This window comes from Schistocerca gregaria, chromosome X (assembly GCF_023897955.1).
Source record: "Schistocerca gregaria isolate iqSchGreg1 chromosome X, iqSchGreg1.2, whole genome shotgun sequence".
NCBI classification, from domain to species: domain Eukaryota; kingdom Metazoa; phylum Arthropoda; class Insecta; order Orthoptera; family Acrididae; genus Schistocerca; species Schistocerca gregaria.
In genome coordinates, this window is record NC_064931.1 from 361,145,305 (window position 1) to 361,162,006 (window position 16,702).

The following is a 16,702-nucleotide window of genomic DNA, read 5'->3' on the forward strand; positions in this document are numbered from 1 at the left end:
CATCGTTTCCGCTCTTTCTATTGGTCATGAAAACCATACGTTGCATGTTGTACCACCATACAGCGAGACCTACACAAGTGGCGGTCCAGATTGCTGTTTACACCGATACCTCTAATACACAGTATCACATCCTCTTGCATTGTAGCATGCCTGTTTTCGTCGTGGCATACTGTCCACAAGTTCATCAAGGCACTGTTGGTCAAGGTTGTCCCATTCCTCAACGGCAATTCGGCGTAGATCCATCAGAGTGGTTGGTGGGTCACGTCGTCTATAAACAGCCCTTTTCAATCTATCCCAGGCATATTCCATAGTGTTCATGTCTGGAGAACATGCTGGCCACCCCAGTTGAGTGATGTCGTTATCCTGAAGAAAGTCATGCACAAGGTGCGCACGATAGGGGCGCGAATTGTCGTCTATGAAGACCAATGCCTCGCCAGTATGCTGCCGATATGGTTGCACTGCCTAAATTTTGATAAATAATCAGCAATAGCGGCCGAAGACCTCCGGCATAAGAAGTCAGCCTCATTCTGCCAACGGCCTTGTCAAAGAGGGCGGAGGAGCGGATAGAGGTTCAGGGCACTCTCTAGTCCGGGGGGTGGGAAATTGCCCCTAAAGGCGGAAGAATCAGCAATGATCAACGACATGAGGATGGAGAATGCAATGGAAACCACTGCATTAAAGACACGTAACGTTTATCCACAGGACATGTAGCCTGTAGTTGAAGAAGTGTCATGATGATCTCTCCATTGGCAAAAGATTCCGGAATAGTCCCCCATTCGGATCTCCGGGAGGGGACTGCCAAGGGGGAGGTTACCATGAGAAAAATATTGAATAATCAACGAAAGGATAACGTTCTACGAGTCGGGGCGTGGAATGTCAGAAGCTTGAACGTGGTAGGGAAACTAGAAAATCTGAAAAGGGAAATGCTAAGGCTCAATCTAGATATAGTAGGGGTCAGTGAAGTGAAGTGGAAAGAAGACAAGGATTTCTGGTCAGATGAGTATCGGGTAATATCAACAGCAGCAGATAATGGTATAACAGGTGTAGGATTCGTTATGAATAGGAAGGTAGGGCAGAGAGTCTGTTACTGTGAACAGTTCAGTGACCGAGTTGTTCTAATCAGAATCGACAGCAGACCAACACCGACAACGATAATTCAGGTATACATGCCGACGTCGCAAGCTGAAGATGAAGAGATAGAGAAAGTGTATGAGGATATGCAGTATGTAAAGGGGGACGAAAATCTAATAGTCATGGGCGACTGGAATGCAGTTGTAGGGGAAGGAGTAGAAGAAAACGTTACAGGAGAATATGGGCTTGGGACAAGGAATGAAAGAGGAGAAAGACTGATTGAGTTCTGTAACAAGTTTCAGCCAGTAATAGCGAATACCCTGTTCAAGAATCACAAGAGGAGGAGGTATACTTGGAAAAGGCCAGGAGATACGGGAAGATTTCAATTAGATTACATCATGGTCAGACAGAGTTTCCTGAATCAGATACTGGATTGTAAAGCGTACCCAGGAGCAGATATAGACTCAGATCACAATATAGTAGTGATGAAGAGTAGGCTGAAGTTCAAGACATTAGTCAGGAAGAATAAATACGCTAAGAAGTGGGATACGGAAGTTCTAAGGAATGACGAGATACGTTTGAAGTTCTCTAACGCTATAGATACAGCAATAAGGAATAGCGCAGTAGGCAACACAGTTGAAGAGGAATGGACGTCTCTAAAAAGGGCCATCACAGAAGTTGGGAAGGAAAACATAGATACAAAGAAGGTAGCTGCGAAGAAACCATGGGTAACAGAAGAAATACTTCAGTTGATTGATGAAAGGAGGAAGTACAAACATGTTCCGGGAAAATCAGGAATACAGAAATCCAAGTCGCTGAGGAATGAAATAAACAGGAAGTGCAGGGAAGCTAAGATGAAATGGCTGCAGGAAAAATGTGAAGACATCGAAAAAGATATGATTGTCGGAAGTACAGACTCAGCATACAGGAAAGTCAAACAACCTTTGGTGACATTAAAAGCAACGGCGGTAACATTACGAGTGCAACGGGGATTCCACTGTTAAATGCAGAGGAGAGAGCAGATAGATGGAAAGAATACATTGAAAGCCTCTATGAAGGTGAAGATTTGTCTGATGTGATAGAAGAAGAAACAGGAGTCGATTTAGAAGAGATAGGGGATCCAGTATTTGAATCGGAATTTAAAAGAGCTTTGGAGGACTTACGGTCAAATAAGGCAGAAGGTATAGATAACATTAAATCAGAATTTCTAAAATCATTAGGGGAAGTGGCAACAAAACGACTATTCACGTTGGTGTGTAGAATATATGAGTCTGGCGACATACCATCTGACTTTCGGAAAAGCATCATCCACACAATTACGAAGACGGCAAGAGCTGACAAGTGCGAGAATTATCGCACAATCAGCTTAACAGCTCATGCATCGAAGCTGCTTACAAGAATAATATATAGAAGAATGGAAAAGAAAATTGAAAATGCGCTAGGTGACGATAAGTTTGGCTTTAGGAAAAGTAAAGGCACGAGAGAGGCAATTCTGACGTTACGGCTAATAATGGAAGCAAAGCTAAAGAAAAATCAAGACACGTTCATAGGATTTGTCGACCTGGAAAAAGCGTTCGACAATATAAAATGGTTCAAGCTGTTCGAGATTCTGAAAAAAGTAGGGGTAAGCTATAGGGAGAGACGGGTCATATACAATATGTACAACAACCAAGACGGAATAATAAGAGTGGACGATCAAGAACGAAGTGCTCGTATTAAGATGGGAGTAAGACAAGGCTGTAGCCTTTCGCCCCTACTCTTCAATCTGTACATCGAGGAAGCAATGATGGAAATAAAAGAAAGGTTCAGGAGTGGAATTAAAATACAAGGTGAAAGGATATAAATGATACGATTCGCTGATGACATTGCTATCCTGAGTGAAAGTGAAGAAGAATTAAATGATCTGCTGAACGGAATGAACAGTCTAATGAGTACACAGTATGGTTTGAGAGTAAATCGGAGAAAGACGAAGGTAATGAGAAGTAGTAGAAATGAGAACAGCGAGATACTTAACATCAGAATTGATGGTCACGAAGACAATGAAGTAAAGGAATTCTGCTACCTAGGCAGTAAAATAACCAATGACGGACGGAGCAAGGAGGACATCAAAAGCAGACTCGCTATGGCAAAAAAGGCATTTCTGTCCAAGAGAAGTCTACTAATATCAAATACCGGCCTTAATTTGAGGAAGAAATTTCTGAGGATGTACGTCTGGAGTACAGCATTGTATGGTAGTGAAACATGGACTGTGGGAAAACCGGAACAGAAGAGAATCGAAGCATTTGAGATGTGGTGCTATAGACGAATGTTGAAAATTAGGTGTACTGATAAGGTAAGGAATGAGGATGTTCTACACAGAATCGGAGAGGAAAGGAATATGTGGAAAACACTGATAAGGAGAAGGGACAGGATGATAGGACATCTGCTAAGACATGAGGGAATGACTTCCATGGTACTAGAGGGAGCTGTAGAGGGCAAAAACTGTAGAGGAAGACAGAGATTGGAATACTTCAAGCAAATAATTGAGGACGTAGGTTGCAAGTGCTACTCAGAGATGAAGAGGTTAGCACAGGAAAGGAATTCGTGGCGGGTCGCATCAGACCAGTCAGTAGACTGATGACCAAGAAAAAAAAATGGTTGCAATATCCGTCGGAGGACGGCTTCACATATCGTACAGCGGTTACAGCGCCTTCCATGACCATCAGCGGCATACGTCGATGCCACGTTAAGGAACCCCAAAACAGCAGGGAACCTCCACCTTGCTGCATTCGCTCCACAGTGTGTCTAAGGCGTTCAGCCTGACCGGGTTGCCTCCAAACACGTTTCCGACGAATGTTTGGTTGAAGGCATATGCGACACTCATCGGTAAAGAGGGCGTGATGATAATCCAGAGCGGTCCATTCGGCATGTTGTTGGGCCCATCTGTACCGTGCTGCATGGCGTCGTGGTTGCAAAGATGGACCTCGCCATGGACGTCAGGAGTGAAGCTGCGCATCATGCAGTCTATTGCGCACAGTTTGATTCTTAACGCGATGTCCTGCGGCTGCACGAAAAGCACTATTTAACATGGTGGCGTTGCTGTCAGGGTTCCTCCGAGCCATAATCCGTAGGTAGCGTTTATCCACTGTAGTAGTAGCCCTTGCACGGCCTGAGCGATCCGTGTCATCGACAGTTCCTCTCTCTCTGTACCTCCTCCTTGCCCGAACAACATCGCCTAGGTTCACTCCGAGACGGCTGGACACTTGCCTTGTTGAGAGCCGTTCCTGGTATAAAGTAACAATGGGGACGCAATCTAACGACTTTATTAAGCGTCTAGGCATGGTTGAACTACAGACAACACGAGCCGTTTACCTCCTCTCTGGTGGAATGACTGGAACTGATAGGCTGTCGGACCTCCTCCGTCTAATAAGCGCTGCTCATACATGGTTGTTTACACTTTTGGTCGGGTCTGGTGACATCTCTGAACAGTCAGTCTGACTGTGTTAGTGATACAATATCCACAGTTAACGTCCTTCTTCAGGCGTTCTGGGAACTGAGGTGATGCAAAACGTTTTCATGCTTGTAGCTTTATAAACTTTGACGCTAGTTTTGTTATTTCGTATGTTGCCCTGAGGAATAACCTAGAGCTCTCTGTAGTTAATGTTCCAGAATCTGTGTCCTCCATTCGGATTGCTTTAAGGATTGAGTAAAAGAAGTTTCAAAACGGTACCTGTTTTAGTATTAATCAATGATGAACTGTGGTTTCAGGTAGTAGTTGTCGTAAAATAGTGACTGCTTGGACTCTGCAGAGTGGTTGGAAACAATCTGAAAAGTCTGTAAGAGTGTTATAGGCTCTGAGCACTATGGGACTTAACTTCTGAGATTATCAGTCCCCTAGAACTTAGAACTACTTAACCCTAACTGACCTAAGGACATCATACACATCCATGCCCGAGGCAGAATTCGAACCTGCGACCGTAGCGGCCGCGCGATTCCAGACTGTAGCGCCTAGAACCGCTCGGCCTCTCCGGCCGGCAAGAGTGTTATAGGTTAGGTTGTGCTGAGAAATAATGGATCAGAAAGAATTTAATTCGCGGGGCCTTTTCCAACTTAATTAACATTGAAGTTAGTTCATCAGCACGTTGCATGAGCAAATTCAAAGTGCCCAGCAGATACAACTAAATCAGTCATTTCGGAAACGCCGTATATCCATCTCCACTACATTTCCATTTTAGCTCAGAATCTGGAAAGATTCGAAGAAACGCGCATTCACTATGAAAAGTCTATATCCTGCTCACTCATACATGGGTGATATTAACAGTCGTATGATACGTTCCGTGGGAAATAGCCATATCTCCTGCGATATGGCCATCCGAAGTCTAGAGCAGTTAGGTGACGTATTAACCATGGCAAGCTCAGCACGCCGAGTATATGTATGCGTAGACAATTGACAGTGCATCCTCGTAGCGTTATGTTATTCTTTTCTTACAATGAGTAGAAGTGATAGTTTCAGTGATTTTGAGCATGTAAAGGGAAGGAAAAAGGGTAGTTCGATAACTGTGATTGAATAAAAAGAGCTTAAGTCCACAGGCAAGAGCATGTGAGCTACCGTGGAAATGTCGTACCAGCACGCAAAATGGAAACTCGGAGCAAGTAGGTGTCGATACTGATGTGGGGGTTATGACACAGTAGTCATGCCTTAAGTGTACTGTATTCGGCAATAATCTTAGAAATCCTATCTTACTTAACCTGCAGTGTGCCTTGAAAACGGGCTGTTCTAATCACAAGTTAACTCATTGTGTTGGTGATGTTAGGTGTCCAAGAAAGTGTTTCGAGACAGTGACATCGTAAATGCAAAAATTGACACATATGAAATTTTTGATGATATAGACCCTAGGGGTAGTTATTTATAAGATCAAATTGATGTTCATCCGGTAGAAAGAGAAAGGAAGTCAAATAATACAGATCCCAAAGTTCGAATGGTTAATTTTCATTATCACGTAATCAGTGATGGTTGACGTACCCAACTTTTTAAAAATACATTCTTGCGTCTCCATGGACAAGGTGAGAAACAAGTTTGTCGTTTATATCATCTGCCGCTGTTAGGCAGCTCACAGGTTGACATGCGGGGCAAGTCGGAGAGTCCAAGACATAAATTAATCCCTGGAGAAGTATATTCCCTGATTAAGGGCCTTAGTGAATCATTCTCTGTACACGATGTCCATTACTCAAACATCACATGAAGAAAATACTTGTCAGCACAGTTGGATGTCAAGCAAATGCATGAGTTATTTAAACAACAATAACCTGATGCTAAAGTGAACAACAAATTTTATTTGAAATTCTTCAATGAAAATTTTAATTATAAATTTGAAAAATCGTTCACTGAAACGTGCTCAACATATGAAGGGCTGAATCAAAAAAATTAAAAGCCTAAATGGTGAATTACAATGTGAAAAGAGTAGATACACCAAACTCATACTACATAAAGGCAGAGCCAAGAAATTTTACAAGAAAACTGAAGCAATCAAGAAGCTTGCCCAGAAGAACAATAGTGTATGTGACATTACTATCGACTGCATGCAGAACGTCCCACTGCTAGATGTTCCAGTGCAGGCAGCGTTTTATTGCAGACAATACCACGAAGGGCAGGCTCTTAGAGGACCCCATGAAGTCTGCTCATTGCTAAAGAGTATTTGCAGTAAAATATTTTCAAAGAGGTGGAAGAGCTACATATTTTCTCAGATGGATGCCCTGGTCGAAATAAAAACAACACTGTGGCAGAGTTTTGTTACCTGAAACACTGGCTGGGCGGTTTGAAAAGAATATTCATTATTTTCCAATCACAAGACATTCGTTCCTGCCTTGTGATAGGGGTTCTACGTCAGGAAAGAGACTTATTCCCAAGACTGAGTGAATACACACTCCAGACAAAATCAACACACTGATGCAAAGCGCAAGTTCCAATTTCCAAGTTCATCCAATGTAAACTAGTGACATCACCGATTTTAAGGCATGGTGGCCTAAACGTTATAAAATATCTCTCCTATCAATGAAATCACTGCCCAAAATTTCACTTGAACAGAAAGAGGTCCTACAGTTGTCTCAGTATATGATGTTTAAATACTGTAAAAGTGAACCTGGTTGTTGAAAGTACACCAGTGGATCAGTGGCTTGCAGCGATAAGACTTTCTATTAGGGAAGCCTGTGGGGTCGACGCCTGAACCACCAAGCATTAATGTGCCCAAAGCAAAAGCTCCAATCAATGAGAAAAAAATGAAGATATCAGGAAACTAATTCAGTACATACCAGATATTAAAGTAGACTTCTTCAACAAACTTGGTAAATGGCTTACAAACGCCCTGAATGATTATGAAGAAGACTTCTGATTATTAACGACTTTTCAGTTTCGTACAGTTCTAAACTTAATATATTGTGGAATAAAAAGCACATCACCACATGCATGATGCTGCATTCTTTAATATTTACATTTTTATCACTTATTTAGTTGGCACATATGGAGGGTATCAATAGTTCATAGAACGTTATGTTTCATAAAAACATATCCACTCGAAAAGGCCATGCCTCCCACATTGGTTGCTCGACCATAACATAGGTCATGCATTGTTTTGGTACATAATTTTTTGGTCACATTATGTTAAATATCCTTCACTATAGACAAAATATAAGCGATGCCATTTTATTCTTTGGTTTTGCAATCCAAAGAGTTTCTTCCTTCGAAATGGTTCAAATGGCTCTGAGCACTATGGGACTTAACATCTATGGTCATCAGTCCCCTGCAACGTAGAACTACTTAAACCTAACTAACCTAAGGACACCACACAACACCCAGTCATCACGAGGCAGAAAAAATCCCTGACCCTGCCGGGAATCGAACCCGGGCGTGGGAAGCGAGAACGCTACCGCGTTTCTTCCTTCTCATGAAAATTTTACTTTGGTGGATATACGGCAATGACTGATTCAATTATTTTCAGTTGTTCTCATAGCGAAGGTGATAGCGCGTCGGGCTGCTCAGCCTTTGGCTCGAGTTCGGTCCTTATATCTTGTAATTGTGACATAAAATCACGCAGAAACATGACACCATATTGAAAATCAGTAAGAATACTGCACAACTGCTGTATTGGTCACTAAATAAGGAGCCCCCAGCAGGTACACCAATCACTTTATTTGACGTGTTTCCTGTAGAATCCATGCTCAGCTTGCCTGAAACCCAGAAGTGCGTTGTAAGTAACAGAAAATATAACTGTACAAAGAAATTTACACCATTATGAAATTACAAGTATCGTCAAAATTAAATAGTTAAAATACACACCATAAACATCTTGCTGATCAGATATATATAGACAGTGTAAAACAAACAGAGCTGTCGTGGCAGGTAAACTGATTAACCACAGCGATAGCCAGAAAGACAGTTCCCGGCACCAAGGCACGCAGCAGAAGCAAATTGTTTTTGTATCATAAGAAACGTAGTACACAAAATTAAATTTTTACAAAAGTTTACCAAATGTGAGTAATAAAATGAACGAAGAGTAGAAATTTACGATTATATAGAAAATACCACTGACAAAAAGACATACATGAAATATGACAGATAAACTGAATAAAAATTCCAGAACAGTTAATAAATTCAAATCTTGATAGAGAATTACTAAAAATAAAACCAGCTAAGAGAAACAGTTTAACGAGGCACAATGAAATAGAAATAATAAGGCAATTGTAAGTTCGGGCAAGGATTCAAACCCTCCTAAGGCTGAGTGAAGGAGATCGTGCTAGTAAAACTAGTTAAAAGATAAAATAGGTAATGTAATTATAAAAGAACATAAGAACGCACAGGAAAATAGAGGGCGTAATATAATTCCCCGGAGCTTTAGGCTAAGCGGTAACAACAACCTATTCAGGGAAATGAATGTAAATCCTAATGTTAGATTACAAGGATTTCAGGACTCGAACCCTCAAGAAATACGAGGGTCGTTCAATAAGTAATACCCAACATTTTTTTCTCAGAAGATATGTATTTAGTCAGAATTTGGTGACAACATACATCATCATGTCTTGTCCATGTCCTATTTTTCTACATAGTCTCCATCACGTTCTGTGACCATACGCCAAAGCTGTGCAAGAGCATGTATTCCCTGCTGGTAAAAGCTCTTGTCCTGTAGGCGTAGCCATGTTTCCACTGCATGACTGACACTATCGTCGTCTTTAAAGTGTGTTCCGCTCAGAGAATGTTTAGGCTCCAACAATTCAGATGAAGTGGTCTTTCTTTAAATCTTGTGGTCCGCTGTGAGCATTCGTGCAAGCCATCGTAAGCATCTCTTTGAATATCCGTGAGTCATTGCAGACGCACTTCCAATACTGACCGACAACTGTAGAGCCAATTGTGGAGATTTGATTCGTCGATCGGCACGAATAACGGCATCCGCAGGATTCAGAATGACTGGAGCAGTGGCTGTGACAGGACGTCCCGAGCGTGGCTGATCATGGAGCTCTGTTTCTGTATTTCCTGAGGCTGTAACTTTCTTTACCCGTCACCCAGCTGTACCTCTGTCAACAGCAGCATCGCCATATATTGTACACAAACCCGTATGGATGTTTACCACGGTTTCTTTTTCTGCACACAAGAATTCAATAAAAGCAAGCTGCTTGTAATGTGAGTCATATGTAGACGCCATTTGGACTCGGTATTAAGACTCTGCCATTTGTCAGAACGGTTCGATACTTCACCGGCGCACAGAACAAACATCAGATGTGAAGCACCAACAAGGACGTTATTAATGGCTTTTTTTTAATGGTGGCTTTACTTATCGAACCACCCCCGTACATATAACAAGCTGCAGGGAGGTAGCGATTTAATAATGGGATAATATATGTGACAATGCTTGGAATTAAAAGCCCAGTATTTCCCTGAATATTTTAAAGAAATACTTGTGCCTAGAAGATAACTGTTCATTCAAAATTAATGATGGGTTGCCCGACTGGCATATTAATATTTCTAATTCCTCTAATATATCAAGACCGCGCCCTGCTCTCTCAGCATGGAGTGTCTATCTTCCATCTAATACGACAAAGCACCTAATCTTTACGGTGAACAAAAATTAATCTGTAATTTCACTTTCCTATTAACACGCTCAATAGTCTCACTATGTGGTTGTGATTAAGGGACAGGAACATAAAGTAGTTTTTCTGAGGCTATATCACACAGAAGATTTGTTTTAGCGAAGACTTTTTTTTTCTCAGTGGCAAGCTTCAGATAAAGTCATTGGTTTATCAGTAGGTGGCTCCTTATTTGCTGACCAATACAGCAACTACGCAGTACGCCTATTGGACCTTACAGCCATCCCATATCCAATCTCTCACTCGGTTTTTAAACCAAACGAAGTACACGTCTCTGGTGAGTCGCTTTAATTTGCGAGCGCAACGGCTTGATTGGCCAACTTCAGTGTTGATTAACTCGGAAATTACGCTACGCAGCGACTTTTTTTATTAACAATTGATTTTCAACACAACCTACCTTGCAACACTCTTACAAGATTTTCAGATTGTAGGTACACCTCTTCATTAATGAACATTTATTCGAAACGTAGCAGAATTATGTTTATTTTTAAAGATCCTTAAACTATTGAATAGCCTCTCTTTCCGAGTAAAATATACTGTCAAGTTGTCTGTCATTGACGCACGGGGATTCTACTAAGAGTTCGTGGTTCTACCACGAGAAAAAAACATTTTTACTTTCGCGAATATGAAGTGGGATATATTTCAACAGTTCGGCGTATGAGTACTCTCTAAGGCTCATGGTTATTATCTACCGTAGAATATTAGAAAGAACGCACATACTACATTAGATATCTACATCTACATCTACATCTACATCCATACTCCGCAAGCCACCTGACGGTGTGTGGCGGAGGGTACCCTGAGTACCTCTATCGGTTCTCCCTTCTATTCCAGTCTCGTATTGTACGTGGAAAGGAGGATTGTCGGTATGCTTCTGTGTGGGCTCTAATCTCTCTGATTTTATCCTCATGGTCTCTTCGCGAGATATACGTAGGAGGGAGCAATATACTGCTTGACTCTTCGGTGAAGGTATGTTCTCGAAACTTTAACAAAAGCCCGTACCGAGCTACTGAGCGTCTCTCCTGCAGAGTCTTCCACTGGAGTTTATCTATCATCTCCGTAACGCTTTCGCGATTACTAAATGATCCTGTAACGAAGCGCGCTGCTATCCGTTGGATCTTCTCTATCTCTTCTATCAACCCTATCTGGTGCGGATCCCACACTGCTGAGCAGTATTCAAGCAGTGGGCGAACAAGCGTACTGTAACCTACTTCCTTTGTTGTCGGATTGCTTTTTCTAAGGATTCTTCCAATGAATCTCAGTCTGGCATCTGCTTTACCGACGATCAACTTTATATGATCATTCCATTTTAAATCACTCCTAATGCGTACTCCCAGATAATTTATGGAATTAACTGCTTCCAGTTGCTGACCTGCTATTTTGTAGCTAAATGATAAGGGACCTATCTTTCTATGTATTCGCATCACATTACACTTGTTTACATTGAGATGCAATTGCAATTCCGTCCACCATGCGTCAATTCGCTGCAGATCCTCCTGCATTTCAGTACAATTTTCCATTGTTGCAACCTCTCGATACACCACAGCATCATCTGCAAAAAGCCTCAGTGAACTTCCGATGTCATCCACCAGGTCATTTATGTATATTGTGAATAGCAACGGTCCTATGACACTCCCCTGCGGCACGCCTGAAATAACTCTTACTTCGGAAGACTTCTCTCCATTGAGAATGACATGATGCGTTCTGTTATCTAGGAACTCCTCAATCCAATCACACAATTGATCTGATAGTCCGTATGCTCTTACTTTGTTCATTAAACGACTGTGGGGAACTGTGTCAAACGCCTTGCGGAAGTCAAGAAACACGGCATCTACTTGTGAACCCGTGTCTAAGGCCCTCTGAGTCTCGTGGACGAATAGCGCGAGCTGGGTTTCACACGACCGTCTTTTTCGAAACCCATGCTGATTCCTACAGAGTAGATTTCTAGTCTCCAGAAAAGACATTATACTCGAACATATTACGTGTTCCAAAATTCTACAACTGATCGACGTTAGAGAGATAGGTCTATAGTTCTGCACATCTGTTCGACATGCCTTCTTGAAAACGGGGATGACCTGTGCCCTTTTCCAATCCTTTGGAACGCTTCGCTCTTCTAGAGACCTACGGTACACCGCTGCAAGAAGGGGGGCAAGTTCCTTCGCGTACTCTGTGTAAAATCGAACTAGTATCCCATCAGGACCAGCTTCCTTTCCTCTTTTGAGCGATTTTAATTGTTTCTCTATCCCTCGGTCGTCTATTTCGATATCTACCATTTTGTCAACTGTGCGACAATCTAGAGAAGGAAGCACAGTGCAGTCTTCCTCTGTGAAACAGCTTTGGAAGAAGACATTTAGTATTTCGGCCTTTTGTCTGTCATCCTCTGTTTCAGTACCATTTTGGTCACAGAGTGTCTGGATATTTTGTTTTGATCCACCTACCGCTTTGACATAGGACCAAAATTTCTTAGGATTTTCTGCCAAGTTAGTACATTGAACTTTACTTTCGAATTCATTGAAAGCCTCTCGCATAGCCCTCCTCACACTACATTTCGCTTCGCGTAATTTTTGTTTGTCTGCAAGGCTTTGGCTATGTTTATGCTTGCTGTGAAGTTCCCTTTGCTTCCGCAGCAGTTTTCTAACTCGGTTGTTGTACCACGGTGGCTTTTTCCTATCTCTTACGATCTTGCTTGGCACATACTGATCTAACGCACATTGTACGATGGTTTTGAACTTTGTACACTGATTCTCAACACTATCTGTACTTGAGACAAAACTTTTGTTTTGAGCTATCAGGTACTCAGAAATCTGCTTTTTGACACTTTTGCTAAACAGAAAAATCTTCCTACCTTTTTTAATATTTTTATTTACGACTGAAATCATCGATGCAGTAACCGCTTTATGATCGCTGATACCCTGTTCTGCATTAACTGATTCATATAGTTCGGGTCTGTTTGTCACCAGAAGGTCTATATGTCGGTTCTCTGTTTAACTGCTCAAGGTAGTTTTCAGATAAAGCACTTAAAAATATTTCACTGGATTCTTTGTCCCTGCCACCCGTTATGAACGTTTGAGTCTCCCAGTCTATATCCGGCAAATTAAAATCTCCACCCAGAACTATAACATGGTGGGAAAATTACTCGAAATGTTTTCCAAATTATTCTTCAGGTGCTGCACCACAACAGCTGCTGAGCACAGGGGCCTATAGAGACATCCAGTTACCATGTATGAGCCTGCTTTAACAGCGACCTTCACCCAAATCATTTCACAATTCGAATATCCGTCAATTTCCTTCGATACTATTGCACTTTTTATCGCTATAAACACGCCTCCCCCTTCACTGTCCAGCCTGTCTCTGCGGTATACATTCCAATCTGAGTTTAGGATTCCATTGTTGTTTACATGTGGTTTCAGCCAAATTTTCTGTCCTTAGTACTATATGGGCGTTGTGACCGTTTATTAATGAGAGCAGTTCTGGTGAAACTTCCCCTTAGAACAATTCTACAAGACTGGTCTATATGAAACGTCCCCTTAGAAAAATTATTACAAGACTGTGCTTAAACTGAAACACAATATTTTTTTAGCGCAAAGCAATCTGACTTCCAAAAATCCCTACGAAAGAATGGCCCTGACTATCATTAACCTATACGTTTCACAAATTACTTACCTCACAAAAATCTTCGTTGCTCAAGCTACTGCAATACAGCGAGCGCCACTACTGCCAGCTAAATAAAAGATTCAAACTACTGAAGGCACTAACTACTGATAGGCATAGTTAGCAAATGAAAGATTTTAATAGAGAACAAACAATGTATTAACTCACTAGTCATAATATATATAGCAGTTCATGACACCAATTCTTAAAAATTTCAAAACTCCTCCATCTCTCTCCCCACGTCCACCAGTGCTGGCGGCTCACCTCCAACTGCGCAACGCTACGCGCTATTAGCATCCAGCTGCCGCTTCCCGACACTACAATGGCAGACAACAATGCAAACCAGCCACAGACTGCACACAGCACAGCCAGTGATTTTCTTACAGAGCGCTACATGGCATTGGCGTTACCAATAGAAAAACCTAAACATCCTACTTACATAGTCCCCATGCTACCCACAAAAAAATTTACAAATTGTTTTGGGCAGTGGCCAATACATATTTGAAAATTTTTTTCATAATTTCAATAACAAAGAATAGAAATGCACACACTTATCGATAAATGTTGGTCAAAAGCTAAAATTTTCTCACAGTCCATAAAGACAGTCCTGATCATTCATCAAAGTAATATTGCAGTGTTTTTCTCAAAGTCTGAGTAGTAAAATAAAATGCACACAGAAGTAGTGGATTTCCATGCAGTCTTGAAGAAGTAGTGTTGTCCTTCCAACGGAAAGACAGTGCCGACTCTTGACATGCAGACAGGTAATGGGCCACAACAGAGCAAACCCACAGCAGAATCAGTCGAAGTTTTAAAGAATATTGGTAGGTAGGTCATCACAGAGTAGACCCATTGTAGTCCTGGTAGAGATTACGGTATTGGTGGGCCACCAGAGGTGCAGACCCACTGCAGTCCTTGTAGAAATAATGGTATTGGTGGGTCATCAAAGGTGTAGACCCGCTGTAGTCCTTGTAGAGATGGCCAGCAGCCATCTGTTTGACTGTGCAGGCGCACAATCACCATTGAAGAGTCTTGCGGATAATATAGCAAGTCCATAACCACCACTTGTGCACTCACAAAAATTGTTTTTGAAATGTTTTTAGAACCAGCAATGCTGTTATCCAGTCCGTTACTGAATTATTAACACACGTGCAAACACTATCAGTCCCTACTTCTCATATATTGTCCATATACTATGACCAACAGAAATGTGTGCAGCGAAATGTAACTTACAAGTTACTTAATTTGATGAACAGGTGTCAATTACAATTTTATAACATGAGAATACAATAACAAAGGTACAAAATATATCATTGAAGAACATAATAGTACAGATAACATTTGCAGTAATACAGGCTTTACAAAAGAATCGAAATAACATATACATCAGTGTTACATGAATTGTGACAGGAGCACATACATAAAAAATCAGAATAAATTTCGAAACATCAACTTCACACATGAGCATTAAAACAAAATAGAATAACTAATGTCTAAACATCTTTACAAAGTAAATAACATATTATTGATGTAAATTATATTTGAGGATAACAGTATTCCTCATCATAGTGAATGTAGCTTAGTATTAGAACAGAAAAAATTCTGTGAAACAGTACACAGAGACAGGAAGAAAATAAATACACAAGGGTACACAAACACATAGTGGGATAACACAAAAGGAAAAGGCCAGGGTTTGTTTTCAGGGTAACATTTGGTACTGGAGTCCAACCCAAAACTTCATTCCATAGATCGCCCCTCTTATTTCAACATTTGCTCCAGCCAAAAAAAAAAAAATCCTATCCAAGCATGCTTTCTGTATTCTGTTCTCGTCCTCTTTCAGAAATAGTTTTCCTCCATTGTACACTACTTTTTTGGCCAAACCATTTTCTTATAGCTTCTCAATGCTATTCTTCCAATTCATTATAGTTTCTTATATAGTCTACCCCCTCTTAAGCTAACTTAAACCTACTGAGCTCAGAAGCTAAACTAAGGGACGAGGCAATGCAGCAGCACAAAACAATTAATACCAACAGCAATGACAAAAAAGTGCAAGTAACCAAAGCAAGCAGCACTAAATGTAATAACTTATACCTAAACATGACAAACCCACAAGCAGAAAAAAATAGTACACTAAAGTCAACAATGTAGGTAAGGGAAAGTTATACTCACATCTTAATGACTATGTAATTAAAGTGGTGCACCACAACTTCTTCTATGAAATAAATTACCAAGTACTTGAAAAGAAAATTATGTATGCATTTCCTGTTACTAGTCCCTTCTTATTGTTCTTTCCTTTCCAAGTGCTCCTTTTTTTTTAAGAATGTGGATCATAAAATTATTATTGAACAGATCTTTATAGTCATAATATATATATCAGTTCATGACACCAATTCTTACAAATTTCAAAACTCCTCCATCTCTCTCCCCACGTCCACCACTGCTGGCGGCTCACCCCCAACTGCGCAACGCTACGCGCTGTTAGCATCCAGCTGCCGCTTCCCGACACTACGATGGCAGACAACAATGCAAACCAGCCACAGACTGCACACAGCACAGCCAGTGATTTTCTTACAGAGCACTACATGGCGTTGGCGTTACCAATAGAAAAACCTAAACATCCTACTTACACTGGGACCTTTCTATAGACGCTCCTGCAGTTTACTATTAGCACATTAATATTGTTATTCCCTGTTACATTTTGCCTACTCCTGCCTTGCCGCGTCTCTGGCGTCTTGTCGGGCCTAGGGAGGGAATTCTCTAACCTAAAAAAAAACCCATGTGCACTCCACACGTACTCTGCTACCATCGTAGCCGCTTCCGGCGTGTAGTGCACGCCTGACCTATTCAGGGGGACCCTACATTTCTCCAT